At 37.8% G+C, this 16,263-nt stretch overlaps 1 pseudogene; it reads left to right on the top strand.

Annotated features, from left to right (window-relative positions):
• Nucleotides 1-4,045: 4,045 nt before the first annotated feature.
• On the top strand, nt 4,046-4,617 carry LOC130034779 (activated RNA polymerase II transcriptional coactivator p15-like; annotated as a pseudogene).
• Nucleotides 4,618-16,263: the final 11,646 nt, after the last annotated feature.

Raw genomic sequence — 16,263 nt, 5'->3', positions numbered from 1 at the left:
TGGAGATAGAAATCAATTACATTCATTGAAGCAGAAAGACAGTCGTCAGGTTTCCTCTTAGAATGAAGACTCACAGTGATCTCGACCAAGTACTACGAATAATTTGTTCTTTTCTTTGAAAGAGCAATAGCTTGGCCAATTTCTTTGCTAGTATGAAACTTTAAGTGTCCTTCTCCTTTGTAATGTTAAAACTTGATGTTGCCAGATGGTGTAAAAGGAATGTAAATCAAAATGCTCCTGGACCAGTCACTACATTTTCTCTCACGGTTCATAGTCCCTGAATGGTTATTTTTTATTACCTGAGTTAAATGAATCTTCTTTCCCCAGCTTTTAGCCTGGCCACAGAACTAAGTATCAAGATGATGACCATTGTTAAGAGGGAAGTTTTCTTCCATGATCATCCCATTGATTGTATCTTTGGCCTTTTAATTGGCTTCTTTAAGGGAAGGTAAACTAAGAGTACCAGTGCCAAGGGCGGGATGAAACTAATCTTAAAGACAATGACTAAAAATAAAATTCATTATATAGTTTCCATAAGCCTCGAAAGTGCCACTTTGTCCCCCATAGAGTAGTCCCTTCATGAATATAACCCTTAATCCAAGATTCACACTCCAGAAGGTGTATTACAGCTCATTAGCAAAGTCATATAGTTAAATACCTGGGTTGTCTTAGACTAATGTCGGGTTCTGTCTCCTGAAGGGTATAAATATCAATTCTCAGGAGGGTTTTCATGGGCCATTAAGCTGTTGAGGAATAATTAGATGTGAACTAAAGGACAGATATAAGGAAAGAATACAAAAAATAAGAAAATCTTCAATCTCACATATCTTCCTTGAATGCATATTAGGTTTTAGGAGGGACTCATTTAGCCTCATGTTCAGGTAAGACATGAGACTGGATACATGACCCTGAAAACTCAATGCCACCACTTAGTGCCATATCCTTTAGACCTTCCATCCAGCCCTGGGAGAAGAACTTCTACTTATCCCGGGTTGTTGTTCTGATATTTGTTGCAGTCTCTTCCTTCTTACCAAAGAGCTGTGAAAGTCGCTTCATGGTCAATAAATATGCTATAGAGTAAACAATCGGGGTGTGGATCCTTGGGAACAGCAAGCAAGAACAGCACCACACTGACAACCAAAAGTCTTCAGGGTTAAAGCTCTTTATTTACAATTCACAAGAATCTCACAGTAACCTCCACATCCCGCACACAAACTCCAGCAACACTGCTCCAGCAAGTCATGGCCTGTGTTTATTTACTACACGTTTTCCAATTCCTTAGCTGTTTCTGGGATCTGATTGCTTATGCTCTAAGTAAAGGGGGTACTGAAACTTTGACCTTTTGGTTACCTTACCTAATTAGCAATCAGATTGATTCTAAATCAACCACTCAAATGATATTTATTCAAACGTGTGAATTCCATACCTTCACTTTAACACTTGGAAAGTAGTAGCACTGTAGTACTGTCCTCTCATTGTTCATCGATTTACTCCAATGGGCCCAGTAACATCTTCATTGTGAGACTTGTTGTTACTGTGTTTGGTATATCAAATATGTCACGGGTAGCTTGCCAGGCTTTGCCATGCAGGCAAGCTGCTCTCGGTAGCTTGCCGGGCTCTCCGAGAGGGGCAGAGGAATCAAACCCGGGTCCCCCTGGTCGGCTGCATCAGCCACGTGCAAGGCAATCGCCTTACCAGCTATTCTTACCTGCTCTATAGCTAAATGACTTCCCAGATAGGGTGAACTCTGTGAAGTCTCCAAATTCATTTAAATTAGGAATATTTGTGATACATGCATATAAATACCCTAAGAAAAGTGCTGCACACAAACTGGGATTAAGATGGGATTGTAAAGCATAACTATAGCTTTTACAACTATGACTTCTCTAAACTTAACATTGTATGAAAGATACTATGCCAGTCAGAAGTGGTTTCTGTTGAGAGAGTTTTCTGTTGCCAAAGTACAAGTAAAAATATACCAAGACTAAAAGTATCTAGAAATTTTTAGAACCCCTAGCATGGAAAAATGAGCAAGTAATGCTATTTTGAAGTGACATCGCTATATTTCACCACCCGGATGCAATTCATAGTGTCAAAACTCCCACTGGTTTCAGGGTACTGTGTGTTCTGAAGTATGGAGGAAACAGTGTACTCTCTCACAACTTGTCTGTAATAACACTCAAATTCATATTTACTCTGGGGTTGGAGAGGAGAATTTAATACTCCATTTACATAAGAGATCATTGTCACCTGCTACTAGAATGGCACCACTGTATTGCATGTTTTAGAATTTAATAAAAGAAAATACTAACCAAGGGCACACTGGTGGCCCCAATACAAGAGGTGGCTATTCTTGAAGAATAATTAACTGTTCAACCTTCTGTTGGAGTAGAATTCTAATGAATCTCTTGAATGTGTGTAAAAATGATACATAACAGGGAAATGCAGAAATTATATGATACACCAAGGAGACTGATATCTAAAAATGAATGCTAGATTCTTCTACATATATATATATCTGGAGATGAAAATTTTTTGTTCTATTCTGTGGCATATCACTTGTACAAATCATGTGAATGTAAGAGAAGAGAGATGGTGGTAGATATGTAATATACACTTGAATAATTTTCAAATCTGGATCTTAAATTTGAGAAAATTTTTCATCTAAAACTAATCTCAGGAAAAATAGACATCAAAATGCAAGTGGAATTGATTGTATAGTCAGCAATCAACTTCCCAGTTATAGCAAATATATTTATTTTCAGGATAAAGTCTATTCTACATTTTGAAGAAAAGAGTGTTAAAACGTTGACCAGAGAGATTACTCAATAAGCTGAATCTGTGTTTTGCATGAAGGAGACACTGGTTTGATCCCTAACACTGCATAATTTCCCATGCACTGACAGGAGAAACCCATAAGCACAGAACTATGAGAAGTTCCTGCACACTACCAGGTGTGACCCCCCCCAAACAAAAAGTCACTCTGTAGCTCATTGTGTAGAACCATGATCAAGGCTTAGCTCCCTCAAGATAAATAAGAAATGCACATGGACTGGGGAGATAGTATCGATGTAAAATGCTTCCCTTGCACATGACTCAACCCATTTATTTCTGTTGCCACATATGGTCCCTAGAGCACTTCCAGGGATGATCCTAGGGCACAGAGCCAGGAATAAGCCCTGAGCACAACTGCATGTAGGACAATCCAACCTGTACCGCCTCCCGCCCCACCAACCCAGAAATCATGACCCAGAAGAATCCCAACCCAGAAATCATGACCCAGAAGTATCTTGAAATGTGAATATATAATACATCTTGTAGATTTAACTTTGAAGGGGCTGGAGCGATAGCACAGGGTGCAGGGCATTTGCCTTGCATGCAGCTGACCTGGGTTCAATTCCTCCATCTCTCTCGGAGAGCTCGGCAAGCTACTGAAAATATCCCACCCCACGGCAGAGCCTGGTAAACTATTTGTGGCATATTCAATATGCCAAAAACAATAACAACAAATCTCACAATGGAAACATTACTGGTGCCCGCTCAAGCAAATCGATGAACAATGGGAGGGCAGTACTACAGTACTAACTTTCAAATAAATGTTACTTAACTGTAAGCTAAAAGTTAAAAAATTCTTAAAGCCATCCCTAAAACCTGAAGGAAAAATCAATTAAAAGCATGTCAAGTTGGCATAATTGCACAGAAGTAAAATTATTTTAAATGACTTAAAGATAGGGCTGGAACAATAGCCCAGCTAATAGGGCATTTGCCCTACAAGCTGACCCTGGTTCTATTCCTTTGTCCCTCTCAGAGAGTCTGGCAAGCTTCCGAGAGTATCTCGCCTGCACGGCAAAGCCTGGCAAGCTACCCGTGACGTATTTGATATGCCAAACACAGTAACAAGTGTCACAATGGAGACAGTACTGGGCCCACTCAAGCAAATTGATGAACAACGGGAGGACAGTGACAGTAACAGTGACTTAAAGATATCTTAATTTTGGTTCCTGAGTGAGTAGGGTGGATGCGGTTTGGCTGCTGGCACAGTGCAATGCCCAAGTCAAAGGAATTTATTTCTTCAGTCTCTTCTGCCAGTGACTGCCAGTGAAGGGGACACAAAGTTAAAGAGAAAAAGCAACTTACTTCAGAAAAACCTGTGAAAAAGATAAAGACGGGTGAAACTTCCAGAGCCCTGGCATCCTCCAAGCAGAGCAACAGCAGAGATGATACCATTTTTCTGACTGGGAAAATGCCATACTTTTGGGATTTTAAAGGGAAAGTCCTAACTGAGATTAGAGATAATAGGATGGATGAGGAAGATAAAATGTCGCCAGAAAAAAAAGGCATCTCTTTTTTTTTATTTTTATTTTTGGCTTTTTAGGTCATACATGGAGATGCACAGGGGTTATTCCTGGCTCTGCACACAGAATTACTCCTGGCGGTGCTTGGGGGGACCATATGGGATGCTGGGAATCGAACCCGGGTCAGCCGTGTGCAAAGGAAACACCGTACCTGCTGTGCAATTGCTCTAGCACCTGAAGAGGTATTTCTTTAAATCCTGAGCAGTGGAGCCTGCTGAAAGAACAGGTTTCTGACCTTGATGATATAGTAAGAAAACTGTAAAACCAGAGCCTGTATGGTTCTTGTTTTAATCTGTCTTTTCACATTGGCTTTTATTTTCTAAATGTTATTTTCCAAGCTTTGTATATTTGATTGCACAGTAATTTGTAAGACAAAGACATTTATTTTTACCTGCATTATTTAAAATGTCCTGAGTGCAGCTAATCATCACTGTTATTAGGAAAACTGCTCTGTGCCTGCCATGTAGTATAAAATAAAACCATATAACACACAATATGTTAATTTGACTATATGTCACTAGTGTACTGTAAGAATAAATGAAGCAAAATATATGAACTATTTTAATTAATTGTGTATTTGGTGACAGTGTTGGTTGATTTTCTACACTGTTATAGTTTATTAAATGGACAATTACCTTGATGTTGGAATATAGATCTTTAGGTATAAAAAACACATAAAGATGTGAAATGAAAAAGTTATGGAAACTCTCCCTACCTATAACTATGAATTAAAAATTCCATTATGAAATGATGATAAACTGATATTAAAAATGTATCGTTTTCTAAAAATATATGTGTGTATATAATTTTGACCATTGTAAAGGCCTGAAACGTTGAGCACTCTTAGAATTCAGATTATTATCTCTAAAAACTAATTCTAAAGAAACCAGTTCTTTCGAGAGAAAGGAAGATTTTCTAGTCTAAGGCAGGAAATGAATAAAACAAGTCTCAGTCATCCTGTCTTATTAGAAATTGAAGGAGCTGTTAAGGATTATTGTCACCATATCAAATGTACTTAAGAATCCACTTGGAAATGCTTCCAGTGAGCAAAGAGGAGATAATCTGAGGGTCAGTCTGAATAATGCCTGTGACGGATTGAAACAAAGCAAGAATATTTAAACACAGGTATTAATAGTAACATATGACAAACCATGAGGCCAGTCATCTTTGGAAGATATTTTAATACAACAACAGCATAAATATATGTTGTCTATAATCTCTTTTATGAAATGCACTTCAAGATATCTACGTAGTTGATGAGACATTTCTTTTTACAGAAGTGTTTAGGTAATACCTGTAGAACAGCTTCTTAATTTAACATTTGTAATCTCTATTTTTGAGCATTGTTCCCATCATACCATGAGTGAAGTGCATTACAATAGTCTATTTCCTGTGTGTGTCAATATTCTATGTTCATTTTGCTTTTTTGTTCAAATAACAAGGTTGTTATAGTATTTGGACCATAAATATCCATAGTATATTTTAATATGAAGCCAATTCCCTTCATTGTGGTCCATTTTGGGCCATATCCTGACCTTTCTGATATTAGGTAAAGCGTATTTGCCCACTGTTATTTATCTGGCATTTTGTTTTATTCGCACAGCTTTAAACATTTTTTAAATCCACTCATAATAGCATCAAAAAGAACAAACATTTAGAAATAAGCGGGGGAGGTGCTAGAGCGATAGAACAGCAGTTCTACTGTTTGCCTCCCTTGTGACTGGCTGAGGTTTGAACTCTAACATCCCATAAGGTCTCTTCAGGCCCGAGGCTGCTAGGAGTGATTCCTGAGCACAGGAGAATACCCTGAACACTAGCAGGTGTGATTCCTAAACAAAAACACAAAAACGTTAGGGATAAATTTAGCAAAAGAAGTCATACTAGTTTTCATTCATTTATCATTGGTAACATTACAGACTTTAACGGATATGGTTTCACACCTCTGGATGTTTATAAGATCCACCTCACACACACAATAAAAATATACTGCAGTTCACTGTCAAAATGACCTCTCCATAGACATTTTATTTTTGCTTTGGGGCTATGCCTGGCGGTGACTGAGAGTTATTTTATTCATTTCGGGCCTTACTCTTAGCTTCATGCTCAGGTATTAATCTTTTTTTTTTCCCTTTATTTTATTTTATTTTTTTTAAAGTTGTAGATTTACAATTTTTTGTGCTTTGGTTTCAATTATACAATGATCAGATACCCATCCCTCCACCAGTGCCCATTTTCCACCACCATGGATAATATCCCTCCCACCCCCATCCCCCCATCCCCCCTGTCTCTGTGGCAGGGCAATCCCCTGTGTTCTCTCTCTCCTTTTGGGTGTTGTGGTCTGCAAAAGAGGCATTGAGTGGCAAACATGTTCAGTCCATAGTCTACTTTCGACTCAGGTATTAATCTTGAATCATATGTGGTGCTGGGGAAAGATGCTGAAACTCCCATGTGCTAGCCAAGTACCCTGTCGGCCTTAGTATCTTTCCGGGCCCCCTTTCCAATTTCTTATGCGTTTCTTCTGTAGAGTTTTGTCTAGAGGTTATCTTTAGGTTTACATATGAGGTTCTATACTTATTCAGCAGATTGATATTCAGAGTGTTCTAATTGTTCATATTTTCACTAATTTGCATGTTTTGCATTTACATATTTTACTGTTACTGTCACTGTCCTCCCGTTGTTCATCGATTTGCTCAAACAGGCCCAGTAACATTGTGAGACTTGTTGTTGCTGTTTTTTTGGCATATCAAATAAGTCACGGGTAGCTTGCCAGGCTTTGCTGTGTGGGTGAGATACTCTCAGTAGCTTGCCGGGCTCTCCAAGAGGGGTTGAGGAATTGAACTCAGGTCGGCCAGGTCGGCTGTGTGCAAGGCAAACACCCTACCCACTGTGCTATCACTCCAGCCCACATATTATACATATTCTTATTTTTATGAGGAATTTTAAGTGTAACTCATAAAATTAGAACACCTAATAGAGGCCCCAAATGGTGAGGAGTTGGGGAAGTGGAGAGTGTTATAGGACATAGAGTTTCAATTTTGTATGATGAATCCCTTCTGAATGTCTACAGTGAACCATTATCAATTCTGCAATGTCTCTCCCTGCTTTGGATTTTTCTCAAAAACCAAGATTTCTCAGTAGTTGTTTTAATTTTTGCTATTTTGTCATTTTATTTCTGAATTGGAAAAGTCTTTGTCCTCTGACTTATCTGTTTAGGAATGAATGTTTTGTCTGTGTGTACACCTCTTCCACTATTCATGGAAACACCTATTGCCTAAACTCTTTCCCCAATGAATAAATGAAACAGGATTAGAATTTTAAAAATGAAAAGTTTTCTGAATTCAGATTTGTTTCAAATGTTCAAGCCAGATATTACTGCTGATTCAGTGGTCATTAATTGAATGTATGCATCTTTCTATCACTTTAAGATAAATAATTCAGTTGTATGAATTATGTATAGCCCCTGTACAATCTCTATAGCCTCTATAGCATGGAATGAAGTTGTTATTTCATAAGTATTCAAAGACATGAATGACTTAGATCTCTTCCTTTTGGAAATAGCTGCTCTGTTAAAAAATTCTCTGAAAATATTTTTTTGTCCTAGTGTATGTCTTATGTTCTCATGTTTGCACTGAAATTATTTAAAGTATATTTAGACTAACAGGGAAATTTTATTACTATAAATAATTGTTATTCATTTAAATGCTAGGAAACAAAGAGGAGCAGTTTGAAGGTCATCATTTTTCTACTCTTTCTACTCTGTTCTCAATACTACCTTTCCCCTGGAGTTGGAGCCAACTTTCAAATAATCATTTTTATCTAATTTATTCAAACTTTAATGGAATTTTATTATTCTACTGAATTTTCAAATATCTTATGAAAATCATGCCTTCAGTGCAATATTTATATTTAAAGTTCGTAGCTTGATGATTTTTTTTTCTTTTTGGGTCACACCCAGTGATGCTCAGGGATTACTCCTGGCTCATGCACTCAGAAATTATTTCTAGCAGTGCTCAGGAGACCATATGGGATGCTGGGAATCGAACCCGGGTTGGCTGTGTGCAAGGCAAATGCCCTATACACTGTGCCATCACTCCAGCCCCCAATTTTTAACAAAAATATATACCTCCAGCAGTTAGCATTCAACCAAAATTCAGAATATCACAAACTGCTTAGAAGACTTGGTTCTTCCTACTGATATTCCTGAAATAATCATTCTTCTGACTTACATTATCATATAGTGGTTTTGATTCTTCTTGAATTCTATGTAAATAGAGAAATAAGATTTATTTAATCTGTGATATTCATAAATTATTTGTATTGGCATATGTTGTTTTATGGTTTTATTTTTTGAGGACCCAACTGACAGTACTCAAGGATTACTCCTATCTCTTTGCTCAGAGATTTTTCCTTGCAGTGCTCAGGGGTGCCATATGTTGTGCTCAAGATCTAATTGGTTGGATTGGTTACATGCAAAGGAAGCACATTTGCCCCTGTACAATCTCTATAGCCCCATTATTTTCTTACTTTATATGTTGAATTGTATGTCACTGCATTGTAATTGCTCTTTTTATTTTATTATTGCTAGTCTCCCACTGAATGATGACAGAGACATTTATCTATTACTTTTCTTATTGATAGGCATGTGGAGATTTTGATTTTGCATTTTAATAAAGAAGTTTTGAAAAAGTGCATATGCCTTTGATATCTATTTTTTCTGGTTGAATATATTCATGGTGGTTTTTTAAATTTTCACAGCATATTAGTTTATCTTTTTACTATTCAGTTGAAATTTTTTCTATCCCTGTCTTTCTGAGTTTTATAAATTAAATTATGAAAAGGCATTTTATTTTCTCAAATGTGTTTTATGTGTCAATTGATATCATGTTGATATCATTTTTGCCTGTCTGTTGGCATAATAAATTACATTAATTGATTTTAAAATGTTAAACAAGGAACCATGAATACTTTCATACCTAGAATAATTACCAGTTGATAATGGCATGAAATTGTATTTTATTTTATTATTTTTTAATTTTTTTTGCTTTTTGGGTCACACCTAGCGATGCACAGGGGTTACTCCTGGTTCATGCACTCAGGAATTACTCCTGGCCATGCTCCAGGGACCATATGGGATACTGGGAATCGAACCTGGATCGGGCCGCGTGCAAGGCAAATGCCCTACCCACTGTGCTATCACTCTAGCCCCGGAATTGTATTTTATATGTTATATGTTATAAGATTATATTATTTTGAGAGTCTTCCCATCTAACATTATGAGAGATATTGGCCTTTAGTTTTCTTTTTTTTTTTCTTTTTGGGTCACACCTGGCAATGCACAAGAGTTACTACTGGCTCTGCACTCAGGAATTACTCCTGGTAGTGCTCAGGGGACCATATGGGATGCTGGGAATCAAACCTGGGTCAGCCACATACAAGGCAAATGCCCTACCTGCTGTGCTATCACTCCAGCCCCTAGTTTTCTTTTCTTATGTTGCTTTACTTTTGATTTGGTGACAAGGTAATATTGGTCTCCAAAAAATTTGGTAGTGTATTTTTTTTCTATTTTATGTAAGGGATTATAAAATTGGTGTTAATTCCTCAAATGTTTTATGGAATTACCAATGAAATCATGTTAAGCAAAGAGTTACTTGCAAAAAATATTTTCAAATATATGACTTTAATTTATTTTTTGTTTATAGAACTTTTATATTATCTATTTCATTTTGCTTGTTATACAGTTTATTATTTTTAAGTACGGCAGGATTTATTTAATATATTTATGAGCATAAATTTCTTGTATACTTATGAGCAATACTACTGATTTAAATCTTGATATTGTTGATGATAAGTGTCTTTTATCTATTTTCTTTGTTTCAGTAAAGCTAGCAATTTATTGAAATCTTACAGGAATCAGCATTTTGTGTCATTGATTTTCTCTGTCTTTTTAATAGATTTTGAATTTTTACATAATTTTTGTTCTTAACTTTATAATATATCTTCTTTTGCTTGCTTTCCATTTATCTTGCTCTTCCTTCATTATTAAGGTGAAAATTCATTTCTTATTTGAGACATTTATTCCATTTTAATATAAGTTATTAACGCTATAAATTTTTCTCTTAGCATTGCTTTTGTTTCACCCGACATAGTTTCTAAATCCCATTGTACATATTTTCAATAACTAAATACTTTAAAGTGTGTTTATAATTATCAAAAATTAAATAGTTATCTTTGTTATCATGTTTCATTTTAATTTCAACCTTTTATAGTCATAGAACATTTAATGCTGTAAAAATAACTCATAAAATTTTTTCACATTTTGCGAAGTAGCTCATTTTTAAATTGAAGAAGTGTAGCTAATATGTATGTGAGTAATAATCTGAAAGTCTGAATAAAATTTATTTACTGAATAAAATTGGAATCAGTAGCAAAATGCAAGTCTTCTGGGTCTCTTATTTTTTAGTTGAATTACTGTGCAATACACAGTTACAAAGTTTTTCATGATTGGGTTTCAATCATACAATGTTCCAACACCCATCTCTTCACCAGTGTATATTTCCAACCATCAATGTATTCAGTTTCCAGTTTCGATCCTGCCCCCAGCTCCCAGCCCAGCCCAGCCCAGACTGCCTCTATGGCAAGTACTTTACTCTTCCTCTCTCTCTCTGTCTCTCTCTCTTTTTTCTCTCTCTCCCTCTCTCTCCTTCTCTCTCTTTCCCCTCTCTTTCTCTCCCCTCTTTTCCCTCTCTCCCCTCCTTCTCCCTGCTTCCTCTCTCCCCTCTCTGTCTTCCTCTCTGTCTCTTTCTCTCTCTTCCTTTTAGGTTCTGTGGTTTTTAACACTGAAAGGTTATCAGGTATATCACTTTACCTCCTTTCAGCAGGCAACTCCTTTCCAGAGCAATCATTTCCAGTTATCATTGTCACAGTGATCCCTTCTCCATCCTAACTACGCTCCCCCCACAACTTGTGGCACGCTTCCTACCATGGACTGGTCCTCCTGGCCCTTGTTTCAAAACACTTTCTGCAGTCCCAAGCTCCATCTTCACTCAGATTGAATTTACTCATTGACTTCCATGCCTTCTTTAGTCTATCAAGCTACATACGATTAATGAATAATTCATATTTGACTATCATGTTTTTCTCTGTATCTTATTATAGACATTATCATGTGGGTTAGTACTTAGTTACTCTATATTACTAACTTGAATCTTATCTGTACTGTGTATTTTGAGAAAACTGGCCTAATGTTTTTTGTTTTTCCTTTAGTACAGAGTTTAGTGGCAGGCAGATAGTACTCAGTATGCATTTAATAATTAGTGAAATTTCCTTGCTTCTTTTCCATTTTTCAAATAGAATAGTGGTTTTGAGTTTATTTATAGCTAAAAATGTTATGTGGTATTTTTTGTTAAAATTTGAGTCAGGGGCTGGATGGAGCAAGAGCGCAGCAGGTAGAGCATTTGCCTTGCATATGACCAACCCAGGTTCAATTCCCAGCATCCCATATGGTCCCCCAAGTACTGCCAGGAGTAATTCCTGAGTGCAGAGCCAGGAGTAACCCCTGAGCATCTCCGGATGTGACCCATAAAGAAAAAAAGAAAACAAATTTGATTCAGAGATACTCTTCTTTGAACAACCTTCACTTGAATATATGAGAGTAATTTTCTGACTTTCCCTAGTTCTTCTCTGAGTTACTGATCATCAGTAAAAATTAAATATCAAAAATTGAAATACTTGCAAAGTGTATTAAAATTAGATTTTTATTGAATGAAAATGACACACTAAGTACAATATCTTAATTAGGTAGCTTAATTTTTTAAAATATTATTATTATATCATCAGAATTATTAGTCAACATTTATTGATAGTTTTTAATGTGTCAGAAATAGTTTTGATATTATAAAAACAATAGAAGTCTTCTAACTTTAGTATCTGTATACATATTCTCTGCCTAATGGGTATTTTACTTGGAGCATAGGCAATCTATAATCATGTCTGGAATATATGGCAGTTATAGACCAACACAATTCTTTTTTTGGGGGGTTTCTTTTTTTTTTTTGGCCTTTTTGGTCACACTGGTCATGCTCAGGGGTTCACTCCTGGTAGTTCTCAGGAGACCATATGGGATGCCGGGCCCCGAACCTGGTTCAGCTGTGTGCAAGGCAAATGCCCTGCGACTGTACTATTGCTCCGGTCTCCACAATTCTTTTTATGGAGCATTAAAATTATTCTAGGAGAAATAGTTTCTTAGGGATAGAGAAAACAGGCATATTAGAGATGAACTTATAATAGATAATTGTAATGAGGAAAGTAATTATAAAAATAGTATGAGATTCTTCACTATACCATAATCATCAACTTCTAACACAAACTCTATTGAAGTCTAAGTAGGGGAAGAAAAAGAAAGAGTAAGGTAAAGAGAGAGAGAGGAGAGAGAAACAGACAGACAGACAGACAGAGACAGTGAGACAGAAAGACAAAGAGACAGAGAGACAGAGAAACAGAGAAACAGAGAGACAGAGGCAGAGAGAGACAGAGACTTGCCATAACCATACCACTGGACCATGCACCAGGCTGCTTCACTCGGGGCAACCCAGAGGGGAAGAGGTGAGACCCTTCCCCATCCCAAAGGGCCCAGCCCCAGCAGTCGAAAACCTTCAGAACTTACCTGCTGCCATGCTCACGGCCACTCTCCACATGCTTGGGTCCAGCCTCACCCACGAGTGAACCTATTCCTGGACACTTCATAGGACATACCCTACCCATATTCCAAGAGTACTGCACCACATTTGATGGAATTCAGCGTATGAGGCAACCAATCTTAGAACTATATATTTTTTACATATATATATGTATATATATGCACACAGGACTCCGCACAAGCTGTGGGGCTGGTGAGAGCTCTCCCCGCCCCAAGGGACCCAGCCCTGGCAGCTGACCTCCAATGCCCAACTACCGCCATGCTCCAGGTGACTTTACAGACACTCAGGCCGAGCCTCATGCATGAATGAAGTCCCATGGAGCCCAGATAATGTGGAACTTCGTGATCTTTAACTCTGGATTCGACGGGACCCTTTAAGTGAGATCCTCTGCCTGCTTCCCCCAGTCTCCGTTGACTCAGGAATCACATCCATAAGCCACACCCTGCCGGCACCACATACTCTCCTCATTGGCCACCCTCCATTACTCAGGATACTCCTCCCAGATGTGAAAGCCCTCCCAGCCCCAAGGGACCCAGCCTTGGCAGCTGACCTCCACTACCCAACCACCGCCATGCTCCAGGCCACTTTGCAGACACATTATAAGACACTTCCTACCCATTTTCCACTGTTACTGCACCATATCTGATGGGGTTTATACAATAGGCAACAAATCATAGAGAAAAACATACAAATACATGCCTCTCGGAGAGCCTGGGAAACTACCAAGAGTATCCCGCCGGCAGGAGCAGAGCCTGGCAAGCTCCCTGTGGCATATTTGATGTGCTAAATATAGTAACGACAACAGGTCTCATTCCCCTGACCCTGAAAGAGCCTCCAATCATTGGGAAAAGACGAGTAAGAAGAGGCTACTAAAATCTCAGGGCTGGGAGGAATAGAGACATTACTGGTGCCTGCTCAAGTAATTTGACGATCAACGGGATGACAGTGATACAGTGATATAAGCACACAAGACTCAACCTTTAACAATATGTTAGTGATCTCATATAGAAGGGCTTAATTGCCCCTGAGTGAATTACAACAATATTCACACTCTTTCCTCTATAAATACTTTTTTGAAGCATTTTCAGGTTTTTTTTTATAACAAACAATACAAAATATATCATTTTGGTTATTCTTTGGGGCAGGGATTGAGATTTGGGATGGAAAAATCTGAAGTATGGTGTTGGGAAAGTGTACTGTGGTGGGATTGGTGTTTGAATATTAAGTGTAATCAAATATTGTGAACTACTTTATAAAATAAAAAAATTTAAATAAAAATATATAAAAGCACACAAGATTCAACCTTTAACAACATGTTACAGATCTCTTATAGAAGAACTTAATGGCCCATGGGTGAAATTCAACGATATGCACACTCTTTTCTCTATGGATACTTTTTTGTAGCATTTTCAGGGTTTCTTAATTTAACAGACAATACAAAATATATCATTTTAGTTCTGCTTTGGGGCAGGATTGGGGTTTAGGATGGAAAAATCTGAAATATAGTATTGGGAAGGTGTAACGGTGGTGGGATTGATGTTTTAATATTAAATGTAATCAAATATTGTGAATTCTGTCACTGTCATTGTCACTGTCCTCCCGTAGTTCATCGATTTGCTCGAGCGGGCCCAGTAACGTCTCCATTGGAGACTTTGTTGTTACTGTGTTTGGCATATCGAATACATCACGGGTAGCTTCCCAGGCTTTGCCGTGCGGGCATGATACTCTCGGTAGCTTGCCAGGCTCTCCGAGAGGGGCAGAGGAATCGAACTCGGGTCAGCCATGTTGGCTGCGTGCAAGGCAAATGCCCTACCGGTGTGCTATCGCTCCAACCTTATAAAATAAAAAAAAATAATAAAAAAGGGAGTCAGAGACAGAGACAGAAAGAGAGACAGGGAGAAGAGAAGGGAGAAGAAAGAAAGAGTTCTATTACTGGTACACAAAGTCTCCATGACATGGTGAGAAGTGTTAACGGAGTACTGTGAAGGAATACTTCACTAAGATCACTTTAGATCATCAAGCAGTTTTTCAGCTCTTGAGTTGTGCTTCTGAGAGCTGTGTTTGAAATGGCACTACAGAGAGCAGAAGTTACTGCCAGGTCAGGCAACAGGTAGAGTAAGCACCGAAGACTCATTGACTCTGGAAGAAGTGTGGCTGAAGTGCTCACTATAGACAGAAACAGGATTAGCAGACAGGGGAGCAAAAAGTCTTTGAACTGCGCTGCCCTGGGCGCACTGCAATTCCCAGAGAAGTAGGTGTGGCATGTGCAATTCCTTAATGACACACTTGGGGAGACGTGTACAGGACACTGAAGCTACAGAATTTGCATGTGGGGAAAATGAGCCAGTGAGATTAGAGTAACCCTTGTTAATAAGATTTTGTGTGTGTGTGTGTGTGTGTGTGTGTGTGTGTGTGTGTGTGTGTGTGCGCGCTCAGACAGCACCGAGAAGTATTGAGGTCTGGAAACATGCTCAATTCATAGAAGAAAACATTAGCTTACTCTAGGTAACCTTTGATAAGAGAAAACAGAACAGTCGGGATGGAAATTCTATCTTGATTATTCCCCAAACCAAACTCTTTCCACATAGTCCAGTCTCCTCTAACAACACATGAATTCTAGTATTTATTGAGCAACTATTAAGTGCATGCTATGAACTAAACTTGGGAAGAGAACCCCGCTTTAAAAGGAACAAATTATCTGCTGTGTGGTTTTGAAGATTTATTTGTGGTCCTAAACAGAACTAGATTTTATAAGAATGAATGGTTTCTGTATGTGCCTTCTATAATTGAAGATACCTTGATGATCTTGAAATTCAACTTTATCCCTATGATTCACAGAATAAATTACAAATACAACAACCCCATCAGTATGTAAAAAGAAATTGTAATTTTGTTCAGAATTACCTGCAATTAGGAGTTCAAGTCTCTAACTCTCCCTCAAATGATTCATCATTTCAGAGCAAAAGGCAAAGCATCCCAAGAATTATTTATGTGGTATGACCTTTTAAGTAAAATTAAAATTCCTCATTTAAATTCCAATGCTCTACGTATTATGCAAATGCTCACCAAATATAATTGATTCCATAAATATTCGTTGACCTTCAGTTTCACATCTCTAAAACTTAAGGCTATTGTTGGGTATCTATATAGCTCTCATAAAACTATGACCTGGTTGACTTCAGTTCTTATGTTGCTTTCTGTGACTTGGAGGG

The sequence above is a fragment of the Sorex fumeus genome, unplaced genomic scaffold (assembly GCF_029834395.1).
Source record: "Sorex fumeus unplaced genomic scaffold, SorFum_2.1 ptg000061l, whole genome shotgun sequence".
NCBI lineage: Eukaryota > Metazoa > Chordata > Mammalia > Eulipotyphla > Soricidae > Sorex > Sorex fumeus.
Note: the sequence above shows the minus strand (reverse complement) of the source record. Positions and strands in the feature narration are given on the sequence as shown.